Raw genomic sequence first — 17,461 nt, 5'->3', positions numbered from 1 at the left:
GAATAGCACAAAGAGTCAAGTTCATACCCTATCTGGCGATGAACTTGCTACGGCGGCAACGGAGGGGAAGATTGCCGTTGACGGCGGTAGAGTCCAGCAGCCGGAGGTCGTTGGCAGCGAGAGGACGACCTGGAGATCCGAGGAGGCAGAGCAGGTTACGCGCGGGTGAAAGGTTTCGGAAAAATCTCCAAAATTTGACCCATTGGTATTTATAACCTGACCCTGTCGGTGTGACCGAGTGGAACAACTCGGTGGCACCGAGATGCAAAACTGCGAATAGTTACTGCAACTCGGTGTGACCCAAAAGTTCTAATCGGTTGCAATGAGATGAAAACCTAGATCATCTTAGTGAACTCGGTGTGACCGAAATGGATTTCTCGGTCAGACCAAAATACACAAAGAGGTTTTGGAAGTTTAAGTCTATGACAAATCGGGAACTCCGGGTGCTCCTCACATAGAGTGGTTTGAATCTGACTTGATCAAACTTTGTGATGTAGCATGAATAGATTTTGAGATGAGAAAAGCATAGATAGCTAGAGAGGGTACTTAGGCATTCTTGTCCATCCACTTTGTGAAGGAAAAAGAGACCAAACATTCAAAACAACAAGTGGATGTCATCGCATGAGTAAAATATGCAAACGACATGCTCACACGATAAAATGGCAAATGAAATATGTGGCAAAGCATGCACAACCAATTCTAGCATCTATCAAACAATTGGTGATGACTGTGTCATCTCTATATGAGTATATTGACTTAGGAGTCAAATGAGAACATTTGATCATAGGTCATACTCATCGTTTAAGCACAAGTGGGTTTACCACTTTTACATAAAGCATTGTTGTGTTCACACCATTAGAGTTGCTTTAGCTCAATTCTTTAGAGTAAAGCTCCCCCTAGATGTGATATCCCCCCTAAGAGGGATGAGCTAACCTTGGGTTTTGTCGATTATGACTTCATGTAGGTGTTGAAGACGTGGATGCTCAATGTTGATGTAGATCATTCGGAGCAATCCATTTGAGTAAGTTGCACTTTCAATACCTACACGGGTTAGTCCCACAAGGAACAAACAAGGATATCCATAGACATAGAGTGATGCACACACAACATGTTGTCCATTAAAGCATTAGGTTACCTTGTCCCTTGTCTTACCAACAAGCGGGTTTGTGACTCCTTGGATTAGTGCAAGATATGGAAGTTGTTTGCACTTGTCCTCACCAAAATGATAAGAGTGAAGTATGTTGGCGGAGTCACCCTCAAGAACCCTCTAGTTCTTCTTCTTTGGGATCCACATCACCTTGATGTGAATCCTTGGAGTTGTAGTCGTACTTGATGAAGTAGAACTTAATGTAGTCTTGGGAATCCACTTGACCAAGGCCTTAGGAGCCTCTTCAAATGCATCAATCTCCTCTTGAAGCTTGTCCTTGCCTTTTTGCTTGTGGTCTTGTGGTGGAAGATCATCTTGAGCTTGTGTTCCCTTGAAAGAAGTAGGATCATACTTATCTTGTTGAGGAACAAACCTCGTCTTGGGGTATTGATCTTCTTCCCACTCAACTCCATTGGCATTGAACTTTTGTTCAAAACCAACACCTTTATTCTTCCGGTGCCTTCCTTGCTTGTGTACAATCTCCTCGAATTGCTTACTTCCGGCAAGGCTCTTGTAAACACCTTTCTCTATAATGCCCTTCAATAAGCTATTTTCTTGCTCAAGTGTAACTTGGCTAAGAGAATCATTAGTGGAATCAAGATAACTACTAGAAGCAACAATATTGGATTTAGCATGATTATTGTTACTACTAGAAGGATAATCTTTCTTGTTCTTGTTACTAGACTTGACTTGTGGCATGTAAGTAGATAAGAGTAAACGCTTGGCAATGTAAGAAGATTTTTTTTGCGAAGATCATCATTGATTGCCTTTAAAAACTCATTATCTTGCTCAAGGTTGAGCTTTTCAAAGTGTAACTTCTCATGAGTCTTTAAAAGTTCTCGATAATCTTCCAAGATAGTTTCATGAGCTAACTTAAGAGTGTTTAGTTCTTTAGTTAGGCGCTCAATCTTCTCCTTATCATTGTCATTCATTTTATCTTGATTAGCATGATTAATTGACGTTTCATCATAGTATTCATCACTAGAGTTGTCAACAAGTAAATCATCATCATGTAACAAGTCATCTTGATCACTATTGAAATCAACATACTCGGGATCTGATACCTTTGGTCCTTTAGCCATGAAGCATCTTCCAATTCCTTCATTTGGTGAGTCAAATATGTCGTAGGAGTTGGTTGACACAAGTTCTAGACCGGCAAGACCTTCATCTTGAGTTTATTCGGAGTCAGAGTGATAGCTTATCTTGGAGTGATGGTCGGAATCGGAGCCAGATACCCATTCACCAACATGAGCTTGATGTCTTTGTTTTGTGTAGCTCTTTGATGATTTGTCTTTCCTTCCTGAATCCTTGCTTCTCCGGGATGTTCTTCGTTCATAATGATCATTTCTACTCTTCCTCTCTCTTGGTTGTGATTCTTCTCTTCTACTTCTTCTTTTTGGAGAATCTTCTCTTCTTTTGTAGGGAGCCGTACACTCATTGCAATAGTGTCCGGGTCTTCCACAATTGTAGCAATTGCGCTCACGACTCGAAGATTTTTTGTCATTGTAGGACCTTGACTTGGAACTTCTTTCCTTGCTTCTACTCTTGTAGAACTTGTTGAAGTTCTTCACCATTAGGCTCAGTTCTTCATTGAAGGTTTGTTTCTCACGTGATGATGTGGAAGCTTCACATGAGGCTTTGTAAGCACCACTTGACTTGATATGGAGCTCTTCCTTATCCTTGAGTGACATCTCATGAGCAACAATTTTTCCAATGACCTCCGTTGGCTTGAGATTCTTGTAATTGGGCATCATTTGGATCAATGTGCACACGGTATAATATTTTCCAACCAAGGCTCTTAGGATCTTCTTGAAGATGAATTTGTTGGTCATCTCTTTACTTCCTCAGCCGGCAATCTCATTTGTGATGAGAGCAAGCCTAGAGTATATTTCAGCGATGCCTTCACCATCCTTCATTTTGAGCTTGTAAAGTTCACTTTGAAGCACATCCAATTTGGATTCCTTGACGGAGTCGGTACCTTCGTGCATGTCAATCAAAGTATCCCAAATTTCCTTTGCATTCTCAAGACGACTGATTTTGTTAAATTATTCGGGGCACAATCCGTTGAAGAGAATATCACAAGCTTGAGCATTGTATTGCAACATCTTCAACTCTTCCGCGGTAGCTTCACGGTTCGGTTCTGTCCCATTAAAGAATTCACCTTGCAAGCCAATACACACAATAGCCCAAACGGCGGGGTTATGTCCAAGAATATGCATTTTCATCTTATGCTTCCAACTAGCAAAATTAGTACCATCAAAGTAAGGACCTCTATGGTGGTAATTTCCCTCGCTAGACGCCATACTATCCTAGGTTGTGAGACCAAGGATATGACCACCAAAAGCTATGAAAATCAAAGCAAATGGAGACCAAAGCTCTGATACCAATTGTAGGATCAAAAGTATGTCTAGAGGGGGGGATTAGACTACTTGACCAAATAAAAATCTAGCCGTTTCCCAATTTTAGTTCTTGGCAGATTTTAGCAGCTAAGCACAAGTCAAGAAATCAACCTACACATGCAATTCTAAGAGTATAGCAGCGGAATGTAAAAATATTGCATATGAAGGTAAAGGAAGGATTTTGAGGAAGCAAACGCAATGGTGACATGGAGATTTTTTTTATCCGTGGTTCCGATAGGTGGTGCTATCGTACATCCACGTTGATGGAGACTTCAACCCATGAAGGGTAACTGTTGCGCGAGTCCACGGAGGGCTCCACACACGAAGGGTCCATGAAGAGGCAAACTTGTCTATCCCACCATGGCCGTCGCCCACGAAGGACTTGCCTCACTCGGGTAGATCTTCACAAAGTAGGCGAACTGCTTGCCCTTACAAACTCCTTGGTTCAACTCCACAATCTTGACGGAGGCTCCCAAGTGACACCTAACCAATCTAGAGCCACCACTCTCCAAAAGGTAATAGATGGTGTGTTGATGATGAACTCCTTGCTCTTGTGCTTGAAATGATAGTCTCCCCAACACTCAACTCTCTCTCACAGGATATGGATTTGGTGGAAAGAATATTTGAGTGGAAAGCAACTTGGGGAAGGCTAGAGATCAAGATTCATGTGGCAGGAATGGAATATCTTGATCTCAACACAAGTGTAGGTAGCTCTCTTCTCAGAAAATGGATAGTGGAAGTGTAGGCATGTTCTGATTGCTCTCCCCACGAATGAAGAGTGGGTGGAGGGGTATATATAGCCTCCACACAAAATCTAACCATTACACACAACTTACCAAACTCGGTGGGACCAAATCATTAAACTCGGTCAGATCAATTAGGTTCATAATGTGATTGTCGGCATTCTGGGAACGGGGGTCCCCATACTTGCCTACCTGCGGCGTGGCTCAAGTGGTGGCCCAGTGCGGCCCATCTTCGTCGACTCAGGCTCAAGACCCTCGCGAGGGGCCAAGCCTCGCAGGGCGGATGATAGGAGGCTTCCTCAGGAGCAGCCTCGCCAGGCAAGCTCGCAAGGAGGCGGAGAGATCAAGGCAAGGGTACCTCGCGAGGTGCTCATGATGCAAGCCATGACGATCGAGACCAGGCAGGCGCCAGCCTGTGCAGTGTCCTTGTTTCCTCTTTGGTGCAAAGGGGGCAAGCGCATACGCGGAGTACCGAGGCGTCAAGTAAAGGTTGCCAATTCAGTGCAACGAGACCAAGACCAGCAGAGCGGCAGGATGGAGGTCACCATGGAGCCCAAGAAGGCGTCATCACCAGAGTCTTTGGCAGTCGAAGACCAACTTTAGTCAGGATAAGTTGTACTAGATGTTCCCCTTCAAAATGGCCGTTGTTGGCGCCCTTCCCGCTCAATAATTGGGAAGAGGACCAGGGCCTCTATATATAGGGCTAGCCACCACAGTAGGAGGGATGGCTCATCTAGAGCAGGCATCTTGGATTGAATCCTTCCCAAGCAGAACACCACACCACCACATGAACACCCCTTGCGAGGTTGTTCTTCCTTTGTACTGTTCATCATCAGCCCCTGAGGCAATCCACACACCACAATCTAGAGTAGGGTATTACACCACAACGGTGGCCCAAACTAGTATAAACCTCAACACGGCGCCAGGTAGGTGTGCACCGGAGCTCTCCCTGCCGACAACCCATTCTCCATCAACACCGTGTTTCGCCCTCATCACGGGCAACACGCCGCCCGCTCCGACCGTAGGGGCCGGTGCCGGGCCCTGGGGGCTCCGAGATCTAGCCCCCGCCTTGCGATAGGTGCGGTGGCCAAACAAGTTCAAGCCAGAGATGCCACCGTGCTACGACGGTGCAGCGGATCCGCTAGCTTTCCTGCTAGCATATGAGGAGGCCGTCCTTAAGGCCGGGGGCGACGACCGGGTCATGGCCAACTGGCTGCCCATGGCCCTCGTTGACATCCCGCGCATGTGGGTGCTCCACTTACCAGTGACTTCAGTGACCTCCTGGGAGGAGCTGCGTAGCCTCTTCCTCGCCCACCATGTGTTGGAAATATGCCCTAGAGGCAATAATAAAAGGATTATTATTATATTTCCTTGTTCATGATAATTGTCTTTTATTCATGCTATAATTGTATTATCCAGAAATCGTAATACACGTGTGAATACATAGACCACAATACGTCCCTAGTAAGCCTCTAGTTGACTAGCTCGTTGGTCAACAGATAGTCATGGTTTCCTGACTATGGACATTAGATGTCGTTGACAACGGGATCACATCATTAGGAGAATGATGTGATGGACAAGACCCAATCCTAAGCATAGCACAAGATCGTGTAGTTTGTTTTGCTAGAGCTTTTCCAATGTCAAGTATCTCTTCCTTAGACCATGAGATCGTGTAACTCCCGGATACCGTAGGAGTGCTTTGGGTGTACCAAACGTCACAACGTAACTGGGCGACTATAAAGGTGCACTACAGGTATCTCCGAAAGTGTCTGTTGGGTTGACACGGATCGAGACTGGGATTTGTCACTCCGTATTATGGAGAGGTATCACTGGGCCCACTCGATAGTGCATCATCATAATGAGCTCAAAGTGACCAAGTGTCTGGTCACGGGATCATGCATTACGGTACGAGTAAAGTGACTTGCCGGCAACGAGGTTGAATGAGGTATTGGGATACCGACGATCGAATCTCGGGCAAGTAACATACCGTCTGACAAAGGGAATAGTATACAGGGTTGCTTGAATCCTCGACATCGTGGTTCATCCGATGAGATCATCGAGGAGTATGTGGGAGCCAACATGGGTATCCTGATCCTGATGTTGGTTATTGACCGGAGAGCCGTCTCGGTCATGTCTGCATGTCTCCCTAACCCGTAGGGTCTACACACTTAAGGTTCGGTGACGCTAGGGTTGTATGAATATGAGTATGCAGCAAACCGAATGTTGTTCGGAGTCCTGGATGAGATCCCGGACGTCACGAGGAGTTCCGGAATGGTCCGGAGGTAAAGAATTATATATAGGAAGTGCTGTTTCGGCCATCGGGAAAGTTTCGGGGTCACCCGGTATTGTACTAGGACAACCGGAAGGGTCCCGGGGGTCCACCGGGTGGGGCCACCTATCCCGGAGGGCCCCGTGGGCTGAAGTGGGAGGGGAACCAGCCCCTAGTGGGCTGGTGCGCCCCCCTGGGCCTCCCCCACGCCTACGGTTGGAAACCCTAGGTGGGGGGCGCGGCCCACTTGCCTTGGGGGCCGCCGTCTCCCTTGGGAGATTGGATCTCCCAGGGCCAGTGCCCCCCCGGGGGCCTATATAAAGGAGGGCAGGGGGGAGGGAAGCCGCACCCTGTGTCTTGGCGCCTCCCTCCCCCTGCTACACCTCTTCCTCCTCCCGTAGTAGCTTGGCGAAGCCCTGCCGGAGTCCTGCTGCATCCACCACCACGCCGTTGTGCTGCTGGATCTTCATCAACCTCTCCTTCCCCTTTGCTGGATCAAGAAGGAGGAGACGTCATCCGCTCCGTACGTGTGTTGAACGCGGAGGTGCTGTCCGTTTGGCACTTGGTCATTGGTGATTTTGATCACGTCGAGTACGACTCCATCATCCCCGTTCCCTCGAACGCTTCCGCACGCGATCTACAAGTGGTATGTAGATGCAATCTCTCTCCTATCACTCGTTGCTTAGATGAACTCATAGATGGATCTTGGTGAAACCGTAGGAAAATTTTTATTTTCTGCAACGTTCCCCAACAGTGGCATCGTGAGCTAGGTCTATGCGTAGTTCTCTATTGCACGAGTAGAACACAATTTTGTTGTGGGCGTAGATCTTGTCAACTTGCTTGCCGCTACTAGTCTTATTTTTCTTCAGCGGTATTGTGGGATGAAGCAGCCCGGACCGACCTTACACGTACGCTTACGTGAGACAGGTTCCTCCGACTGACATGCACTAGTTGCATAAGGTGGCTACCGGGTGTCTGTCTCTCCCACTTTAGTTGGAGCGGATTCGACGAAAAGGGTCCTTATGAAGGGTAAATAGAAGTTGACAAAAAACCACGTTATGGTTATTCGTAGGTAAGAAAACGTTCTTGCTAGAACCCAATTGCAGCCACGTAAAAGATGCAACAACAATTAGAGGACGTCTAACTTGTTTTTGCAGCAATTGTCATGTGATGTGATATGGCCAGAAGTTGTGATGAATGATGAATGATATATTGTGATGTATGAGATCATGTTCTTGTAATAGGAATCACGACTTGCATGTCGATGAGTATGACAACCGGCAGGAGCCATAGGAGTTGTCTTTATTTTTTGTATGACCTGCGTGTCATTGAAGAACGCCATGTAAATTACTTTACTTTATTGCTAAACGCGTTAGCCATAGAAGTAGAAGTAGTCGTTGGCGTGACAACTTCATGAAGACACGATGATGGAGATCATGATGATGGAGATCATGGTGTCATGCCGGTGACGAAGATGATCATGGAGCCCCGAAGATGGAGATCAAAGGAGCTATATGATATTGGCCATATCATGTCAGTATTATATAATTGCATGTCATGTTTATTATGTTTATGCATCTTGTTTACTTAGAACGGCGGTAGTAAATAAGATGATCCCTTATAATAATTTCAAGAAAGTGTTCCCCCTAACTATGCGCCGTTGCTAAAGTTCGTCGTTTCGAAGCACCACGTGATGATCGGGTGTGATAGATCCTTACGTTCACATACAACGGGTGTAAGACAGTTTTACACATGCATAAACACTTAGGGTTAACTTGACGAGCCTAGCATGTACAGACATGTCCTCGGAACACAAGAGACCGAAAGGTCGAACATGAGTCGTATGGAAGATACGATCAACATGAAGATGTTCAGCGATGATGACTAGTCCGTCTCACGTGATGATCGGACACGGCCTAGTCGACTCGGATCGTGTAACACTTAGATGACTAGAGGGATGTCTAATCTGAGTGGGAGTTCATTAAATAATTTGATTAGATGAACTTAATTATCATGAACTTAGTCTAAAGTCTTTGCAAAATATGTCTTGTAGATCAAATGGCCAACGCTCATGTCAACATGAACTTCAACGCGTTCCTAGAGAAAACCAAGCTAAAAGATGGTGGCAACAACTATTCGGACTGGGTCCGGAACCTGAGGATCATCCTCATAGCAGCCAAGAAAGATTATGTCCTAGAAGCACCGCTAGGTGAAGCACCCATCCCAGAGAACCAAGATGTTATGAACACTTGGCAGTCACGTGCTGAAGATTACTCCCTCGTTCAGTGCGGCATGCTTTACAACTTAGAACCGGGGCTCCAAAAGCGTTTTGAGCGACATAGAGCATATGAGATGTTCGAGGAGCTGAAAATGGTTTTTCAAGCTCATGCCCGGGTCGAGAGATATGAAGTCTCCGACAAGTTCTATAGTTGTAAGATGGAGGAAAACAGTTCTGTCAGTGAGCACATACTCAAAATGTCTGGGTTGCACAACCGCCTGTCCCAGCTGGAGATCAACCTCCCGGATGAGGCGGTCATTGACAGAATCCTTCAGTCGCTCCCACCGAGCTATAAGAGCTTTGTGCTGAACCACAATTTGCAGGGGATGGTGAAGACCATTCCTGAAGTATTTTCAATGCTGAAGTCAGCAGAGGTTGAAATCAAGAAAGAACATCAAGTGTTGATGGTCCATAAGACCACTAAGTTCAAGAAGGGCAAGGGTAAGAAGAACTTCAAGAAGGACGGCAAAGATGTTGCCGCGCCCGGTAAGCCAGTTGCCGGGAAGAAGTCAAAGAATGGACCCAAGCCTGAGACTGAGTACTTTTATTGCAAAGGGAAGGGTCACTGGAAGCAGAACTGCCCCAAATACTTAGCGGACAAGAAGGCCGGCAACACTAAAGGTATATGTGATATACATGTAATTGATGTGTACCTTACCAGTACTCATAGTAACTCCTGGGTATTTGATACCGGTGCTGTTGCTCATATTTGTAACTCACAGCAGGAGCTGTGGAATAAGCGGAGACTGGTGAAGGACGAGGTGATGATGCGCGCCGGGAATGGTTCCAAGGTCGATGTGATCGCCGTCGGCACGCTACCTCTACATTTACCCACGGAATTAGTTATGAACCTCAATAATTGTTATTTAGTGCCAAGTTTGAGCATGAACATTGTATCTGGATCTTGTTTGATGCGAGATGGCTACTCATTTAAATCCGAGAATAATGGTTGTTCTATCTATATGAGAGATATGTTTTAGGGTCATGCCCCGATGGTCAATGGTTTATTCTTAATGAATCTCGAACGTAATGTTACACATATTCATAGTGTGAATACCAAAAGATGTAAAGTTGATAACAATAGTCCCACATACTTGTGGCACTGCCGCCTTGGTCACATTGGTGTCAAGCGCATGAAGAAGCTCCATGCTGATGGACTTTTAGAGTCTCTCGATTATGAATCATTTGACACATGCGAACCATGCCTCATGGGCAAAATGACCAAGACTCTGTTCTCCGGAACAATGGATCGAGCAACCAACTTATTGGAAATCATACATACTGATGTGTGTGGTCCAATGAGCGTTGAGGCTCGCGGAGGATATCATTATGTTCTCACTCTCACTGATGACTTAAGTAGATATGGGTATGTCTACTTGATGAAACACAAGTCTGAGACCTTTGAAAAGTTCAAGGAATTTCAAAATGAAGTAGAGAATCAACGTGACCGAAAGATAAAGTTCCTACAATCAGATCATGGAGGAGAATATTTAAGTCACAAATTTGGTACACACTTAAGAAAATGTGGAATCGTTTCACAACTCACGCTGCCTGGAACACCTCAGCGTAACCGTGTGTCCAAACGTCGTAATCACACTCTATTGGATATGGTGCGATCTATGATGTCTCTTACCGATTTACCACTATCATTTTGGGGATACGCTCTAGAGACAACTACATTCACTTTAAATAGGGCACCGTCTAAATCCGTTGAGACGACACCGTATGAATTATGGTTTGGGAAGAAACCTAAGATGTCGTTTCTAAAAGTTGGGGGATGCGATGCTTATGTCAAGAAACTTCAACCTGAAAAGCTCGAACCCAAGTCGGAAAAATGCGTCTTCATAGGATACCCTAAGGAAACCATTGGGTATACCTTCTACCTTAGATCCGAAGGCAAGATCTTTGTTGCCAAGAACGGATCCTTTCTAGAAAAGGAGTTTCTCTCGAAAGGAGTAAGTGGGAGGAAAGTAGAACTCGATGAAGTACTACCTCTTGAACCGGAAAGTAGCGCAGCTCAGGAAAATGTTCCTGTGGTGCCTACACCAACTGGAGAGGGAATTAATGATGATGATCAAGGTACTTCGGATCAAAAAAGTTGCTACTGAACTTCGTAGGTCCACAAGGACACATTCCACACCAGAGTGGTATGGCAACCCTATCCTGGAAATCATGTTGTTAGACAATGGTGAACCTTCGAACTATGAAGAAGCGATGGCGAGCCCATATTCCAACAAATGGCTAGAAGCCATGCAATCCGAGATAGAATCCATGTATGAAAACAAAGTATGGACTTTGACTGACTTGCCCAATGATCGGCGAGCGATAGAAAACAAATGGATCTTTAAGAAGAAGACGGACGCGGATGGTAATGTCACCATCTATAAAGCTCGACTTGTCGCTAAGGTTTATCGGCAAGTTCAAGGGATTGACTACGATGAGACTTTCTCTCCCGTAGCGAAGCTTAAGTCCATCCAAATCATGTTAGCAATTGCCGCATACTATGATTATGAGATATGGCAGATGGACGTCAAAACGGCCTTCCTTAACGGTTATCTTAAAGAAGAGCTGTATATGATGCAGCCGGAAGGTTTTGTCGATCCTAAGAATGCTAACAATGTATGCAAGCTCCAGCGATCCATTTATGGGCTGGTGCAAGCATCTCGGAGTTGGAACATTCGCTTTGATGAGATGATCAAAGCGTTTGGGTTTATGCAGACTTATGGAGAAGCCTGCGTTTACAAGAAAGTGAGTGGGAGCTCTGTAGCATTTCTCACATTGTATGTAGATGACATACTTTTGATGGGAAATGATATAGAATTCTTGGACAGCATTAAGGCCTACTTGAATAAGTGTTTTTCAATGAAGGACCTTGGAGAAGCTGCTTACATATTAGGCATCAAAATCTACAGGGATAGATCGAGACACCTCATAGGTCTTTCACAAAGCACATACCTTGATAAGATTTTGAAGAAGTTCAAAATGGATCAGTCCAAGAAAGGGTTCTTGCCTGTATTGCAAGGTGTGAGATTGAGCTTGGCTCAATGCCCAACCATGGCAAAAGATAAAGAAGAGATGAGCATCATCCCCTATGCCTCAGCCATAGGATCTATTATGTATGCCATGCTGTGTACCAGACCTGATGTAAACCTTGCCGTAAGTTTGGTAGGAAGGTACCAAAGTAATCCCGGCAAGGAACACTGGACAACGGTCAAGAATATCCTGAAGTACCTGAAAAGGACAAAGGACATGTTTCTCGTTTATGGAGGTGACGAAGAGCTCGTCGTAAAGGGTTACATCGACGCTAGCTTCGACACAGATCTGGATGACTCTAAGTCACAAACCGGATACGTGTATATGTTGAATGGTGGGGCAGTAAGCTGGTGCAGCTGCAAGCAGAGCGTCGTGGCGGGATCTACATGTGAAGCGGAATACATGGCAGCCTCGGAGGCAACGCATGAAGCAATTTGGGTGAAGGAGTTCATCACCGACCTAGGAGTCATACCCAATGCGTCAGGGCCGATCAAACTCTTCTGTGACAACACTGGAGCTATTGCCCTTGCCAAGGAGCCCAAGTTTCACAAGAAGACAAGGCACATCAAGCGTCGTTTCAACTCCATCCGTGAAAATGTTCAAGATGGAGACATAGATATTTGCAAAGTACATACGGATCTGAATGTCGCAGATCCATTGACTAAACCTCTTCTGCGAGCAAAACATGATCAACACCAGAACTCTATGGGTGTTTGATTCATCACAATGTAACTAGATTATTGACTCTAGTGCAAGTGGGAGACTGTTGGAAATATGCCCTAGAGGCAATAATAAAAGGATTATTATTATATTTCCTTGTTCATGATAATTGTCTTTTATTCATGCTATAATTGTATTATCCGGAAATCGTAATACACGTGTGAATACATAGACCACAATACGTCCCTAGTAAGCCTCTAGTTGTCTAGCTCGTTGGTCAACAGATAGTCATGGTTTCCTGACTATGGACATTAGATGTCGTTGACAACGGGATCACATCATTAGGAGAATGATGTGATGGACAAGACCGAATCCTAAGCATAGCACAAGATCGTGTAGTTCGTTTTGCTAGAGCTTTTCTAGTGTCAAGTATCTCTTCCTTAGACCATGAGATCGTGTAACTCCCGGATACCGTAGGAGTGCTTTGGGTGTACCAAACATCTTAACATAACTGGGTGACTATAAAGGTGCACTACAGGTATCTCCGAAAGTGTCTGTTGGGTTCACACGGATCGAGACTGGGATTTGTCACTCCGTATTACGGAGAGGTATCACTGGGCCCACTCGGTAGTGCATCATCATAATGAGCTCAAAGTGACCAAGTGTCTGGTCACGGGATCATGCATTACGGTACGAGTAAAGTGACTTGCCAGCAACGAGATTGAACGAGGTATTGGGATACCGACAATCGAATCTCGGGCAAGTAACATACCGTCTGACAAAGGGAATAGTATATGGGGTTGCTTGAATCCTCGACATCGTGGTTCATCCGATGAGATCATCGAGGAGTATGTGGGAGCCAACATGGGTATCCAGATCCCGCTGTTGGTTATTGACCGGAGAGCCATCTCGGTCATGTCTGCATGTCTCCTGAACCCGCAGGGTCTACACACTTAAGGTTCGGTGATGCTAGGGTTGTATGAATATGAGTATGCAGCAAACCGAATGTTGTTAGGAGTCCCAGATGAGATCCCGGATGTCACGAGGAGTTCCGGAATGGTCCGGAGGTAAAGAATTATATATAGGAAGTGCTGTTTCGGCCATCGGGAAAGTCTCGGGGTCACTCGGTATTGTACCGGGACCACCGGAAGGGTCCCGGGGTTCCACCGGGTGGGGCCACCTATCCCGGAGGGCCCCGTGGGCTGAAGTGGGAGGGGAACCAGCCCCTAGTGGGCTGGTGCGCCCCCCTGGCCCCCCCCCTGCGCCTAGGGTTGGAAACCCTAGGTGGGGGGCGCGCCCCACTTGCCTTGGGGGGCACTCCACCCCCTGGCCGCCGCCCCCCTTGGGAGATTGGATCTCTCAGGGCCGGCGCCCCCCCTGGGGGCCTATATAAATGAGGGCAGGGGGGCAGCCGCACCCTGTGTCTTGGCACCTCCCTCCCCCTGCTACACCTCTTCCTCCTCCCGCAGTAGCTTGGCGAAGCCCTGCCAGAGTCCTGCTGCATCCACCACCACGCTGTTGTGCTGCTGGATCTTCATCAACCTCTCCTTCCCCCTTGCTGGATCAATAAGGAGGAGACGTCATCCGCTCCGTACGTGTGTTGAACGCGGAGGTGCTGTCCGTTCGGCACTTGGTCATCGGTGATTTGGATCACGGTGAGTACGACTCCATCATCCCCGTTCCCTCGAACGCTTCCGCACGCGATCTACAAGTGGTATGTAGATGCAATCTCTCTCCTATCACTCGTTGTTCAGATGAACTCATAGATGGATCTTGGTGAAGCCGTAGGAAATTTTTTTATTTTCTGCAACGTTCCCCAACACCATGTAGCGCCGGCACTCCCCGTCGTCGTGGCTCTCCTGGGTGGCTCGCAAGCCCCACCCACGCGTCGCCACGTCGATCCGTTCAGCCGCCAGATCGGCGCTGCCCTCACTCGCCGCCAAGCTCCTCCGGGTTGGGTGGCACCCAAGGCCGACTTGACCTTCAGCTTGGACGATCACCCCGCCAACATTGCTTGCTCGGGTGCGCTCCCGATGCTGTGTACTCCTACCATCTGCCAGGTGGCCGTCACCAGGACCCTCATCGACTGCGGGGCCGGCCTCAATGTGCTCTCAGTCGAGGCCTTCAACCTCCTCCATGTGCCGCTGGAGCGACTTTGACCCAGCCAACCCTTCTCGGGCGCCGGGGGCAGCTCCACCGGCTCTCTAGGGCAGATCCGCCTCCCGATAACCTTTGGCACCCAGGCCAACTTCCGCACGGAGCTGGTCGACTTCGACGTTGCCCCCATCGGCCCCTCGTACAACGCCATCCTCGGCTACCCAGCCTTGGCCCAGTTCATGGCAGCAACCCACCCGGCCTACAACCTGGTGAAAATGCCCGGGAGCAGCAGCGCCCTCACCGTAGCCGGAGACACAAACACTACTAGGAAAAGGGCTATAGATAGGATTGATTCTAATGGCGCACCGTGGAAGCAGTGTGCCACTACTATATACTAATGGCGCACCTGTTTGTGATACGCCATTAGTGTGGAAGACACTAATGGCGCACCGTAAACAGGGTGCGCCACTAGTATGAATTATTTTTTTTCCATTTTCCCATACATACTAATGGCGCATCGGGTCCGTAATGTGCCATTACTATCTATAACTACTAATGGCGGACCAAGCAGGCAGTGCGCCATTACTGTAAATTTTGTTTTATTCTTTTTTTTGGAGAACTACTAATGGCGCATCGTGGCACAGTGCGCCATTACTAGTTTAAACTAGTAATGGCGCACTCAGGGGAGATGCGCCATTAGTATATATACTTATTATTTTTACTTTTTTGCAAAACTACTAATGGCGCACCGTAGGCTGATGCGCCATTAGTAACCAGGGTTACTAATGGCGCATTTTCCTATGGTGCGCCATTAGTAACCTGGGACCAACAAGATATTTTGGACAGCCCACACCTACCCACTCACTTTCCCCACTTCATTCCATCCACCTCCTTCTCCAAGATTTCGGCCATCTCCTCCTCCTCACCTCATTTCCACCATAGATTCAACAAAATTAAGTGGTGAAATTACCTTTTTTTGATAGGTAAGTAAGGGAAAGCTATCTTCATGATATAGATCTACTTTTTTTTCTCCCTAGCTCGCTCCAACAACGTGCACATGCACTTTTTGTGGCCTAGCTAGATCTATGTATGTTTGTGGTGTTGCATGTGTTTGTGGTGTTGCATATATGTTTGTGTTTGAAGGTACCAGTATTTGAAATATGCGATAGTTGCCAATATTTTGCCGGAATGTTTTGATTCATTTCCGTTTCGGCGAGAATTTTGGCACTATGCATTCTTTTTGGTCCTATTTTTAGGGAAGGTCATGCCAAATTTTTTCTTGGTTCTAACATATCGTTTTGCTCTACCCCACAGGCGACCATGGTCCGCACGATGACTGAAGGCATCGTGAATAGGTTTTTGAGCTCCGCGAAGGCCGAGATGCTTCAAAAGAATGAGATGGAGATAAGATGTCCATGTCGAAGATGCAAGCTGAAGAGCCTTATTGCGGACCCGGATTCCGGGCAGGTGCGGGACCACCTGCTCTTGCGTGGTTTCATGGATGGCTATCGGTGGCAAGGTGATGAAGATGACTATCAAGTCGTCCATGGCCGGGGCCGGGCAAGAAATGAGGAAGGGCAACAAGACAAGTACCACCGCGGCGAGGGCGGGCGAGAAGACCAAGAATCTCCAGGACATAATCACGACGGTGATGCTGTACACAGTCATCATGTAGAAGATGTCGTACATGATGATGAGGAAGATCAAGACGAAGGGAATGATCATGAAGATGAAGATGCCGGAGCAGACGACGATGGAGGCTGGGTGCAGGACCCTCATATTGAAGAGCTGCTTCTCAAGCGGACGGATAACGCAAGAGCTGCCGCCCGAGAGAAAGCCAAGCTGGATCAACTGGAGATAGACGCGGTTACTCCATTGTATGAAGGATGCATGCCCGAGGATACCCGCCTGAAAGTAACGCTCATGGCTCTGGAGATGAAGGTAAAACACAAAATGACCGACGCATGCTTCGACGAGAACATGTCATTCTGGCACGAACGTCTTCCCAAGGGGAACAAGTGCCCGACCAGTTTCGAGGAGGCGAAGAAAATCGTGTGTCCTCTGGATTTACCGCATGTGAAATACCATGTGTGCATGAACAATTGCATCATTTATCGGGACGAGCACGCGGAGTCTACCATATGTCCGGTGTGCGGCGTCACTCGATACAAGAAGAGGAAGAAAGCTCCTCGAAAATCGGTGTGGTACTTTCCGATCACTCCTCGTCTGCAGCGGTATTTCGCGGACCCTAAGGTAGCAAAGCTCCTGCGTTGGCACGCGGATAGGGAGGAGAAGAAGCGAGAAGATGACGCAAATGATCCGGAGATAGATAAAAAAGACAAGATGCTGAGTCACCCTAAGGATGCGAGCCAGTGGCAAGCGTTGAACTTCGAATACCCAGAATTTGGGAACGATCCAAGGAACATCGTGCTGGGCGCGAGCACCGATGGAGTCAATCCGTTTGGCAGCCAGAGAAGCACACATAGCACCTGGCCTGTGTTTGTGTGGATGTACAACCTTCCCCCCTGGTTGTGCATAAAGAGGAAGTACATTCACATGAGTATGCTAATTGAAGGGCCGAAACAACCAGGGAACGACATCAATCTGTATCTGGCGCTGCTGAAAGAGGAGCTTGACACGCTGTGGAAAATGCCAGCCGATAGGTGGGACGCCGCAGAGAAAGAATATTTCCCTATGAGAGCCGCACTGCTCACGACGGTGCACGACTATCTCGGTTACGGATATCTCGCGGGGCAGGTAGTCCATGGATTTTCTGGATGCGTAAGGTGCATGGATGACACAACGTATCGCCAGCTAGATAGAGATCCCGGGTCT

The sequence above is a fragment of the Triticum dicoccoides genome, chromosome 1B (genome assembly GCF_002162155.2).
Source record: "Triticum dicoccoides isolate Atlit2015 ecotype Zavitan chromosome 1B, WEW_v2.0, whole genome shotgun sequence".
Taxonomy (NCBI): Eukaryota; Viridiplantae; Streptophyta; class Magnoliopsida; order Poales; family Poaceae; genus Triticum; species Triticum dicoccoides.
This window is presented reverse-complemented; position numbering follows the sequence as displayed.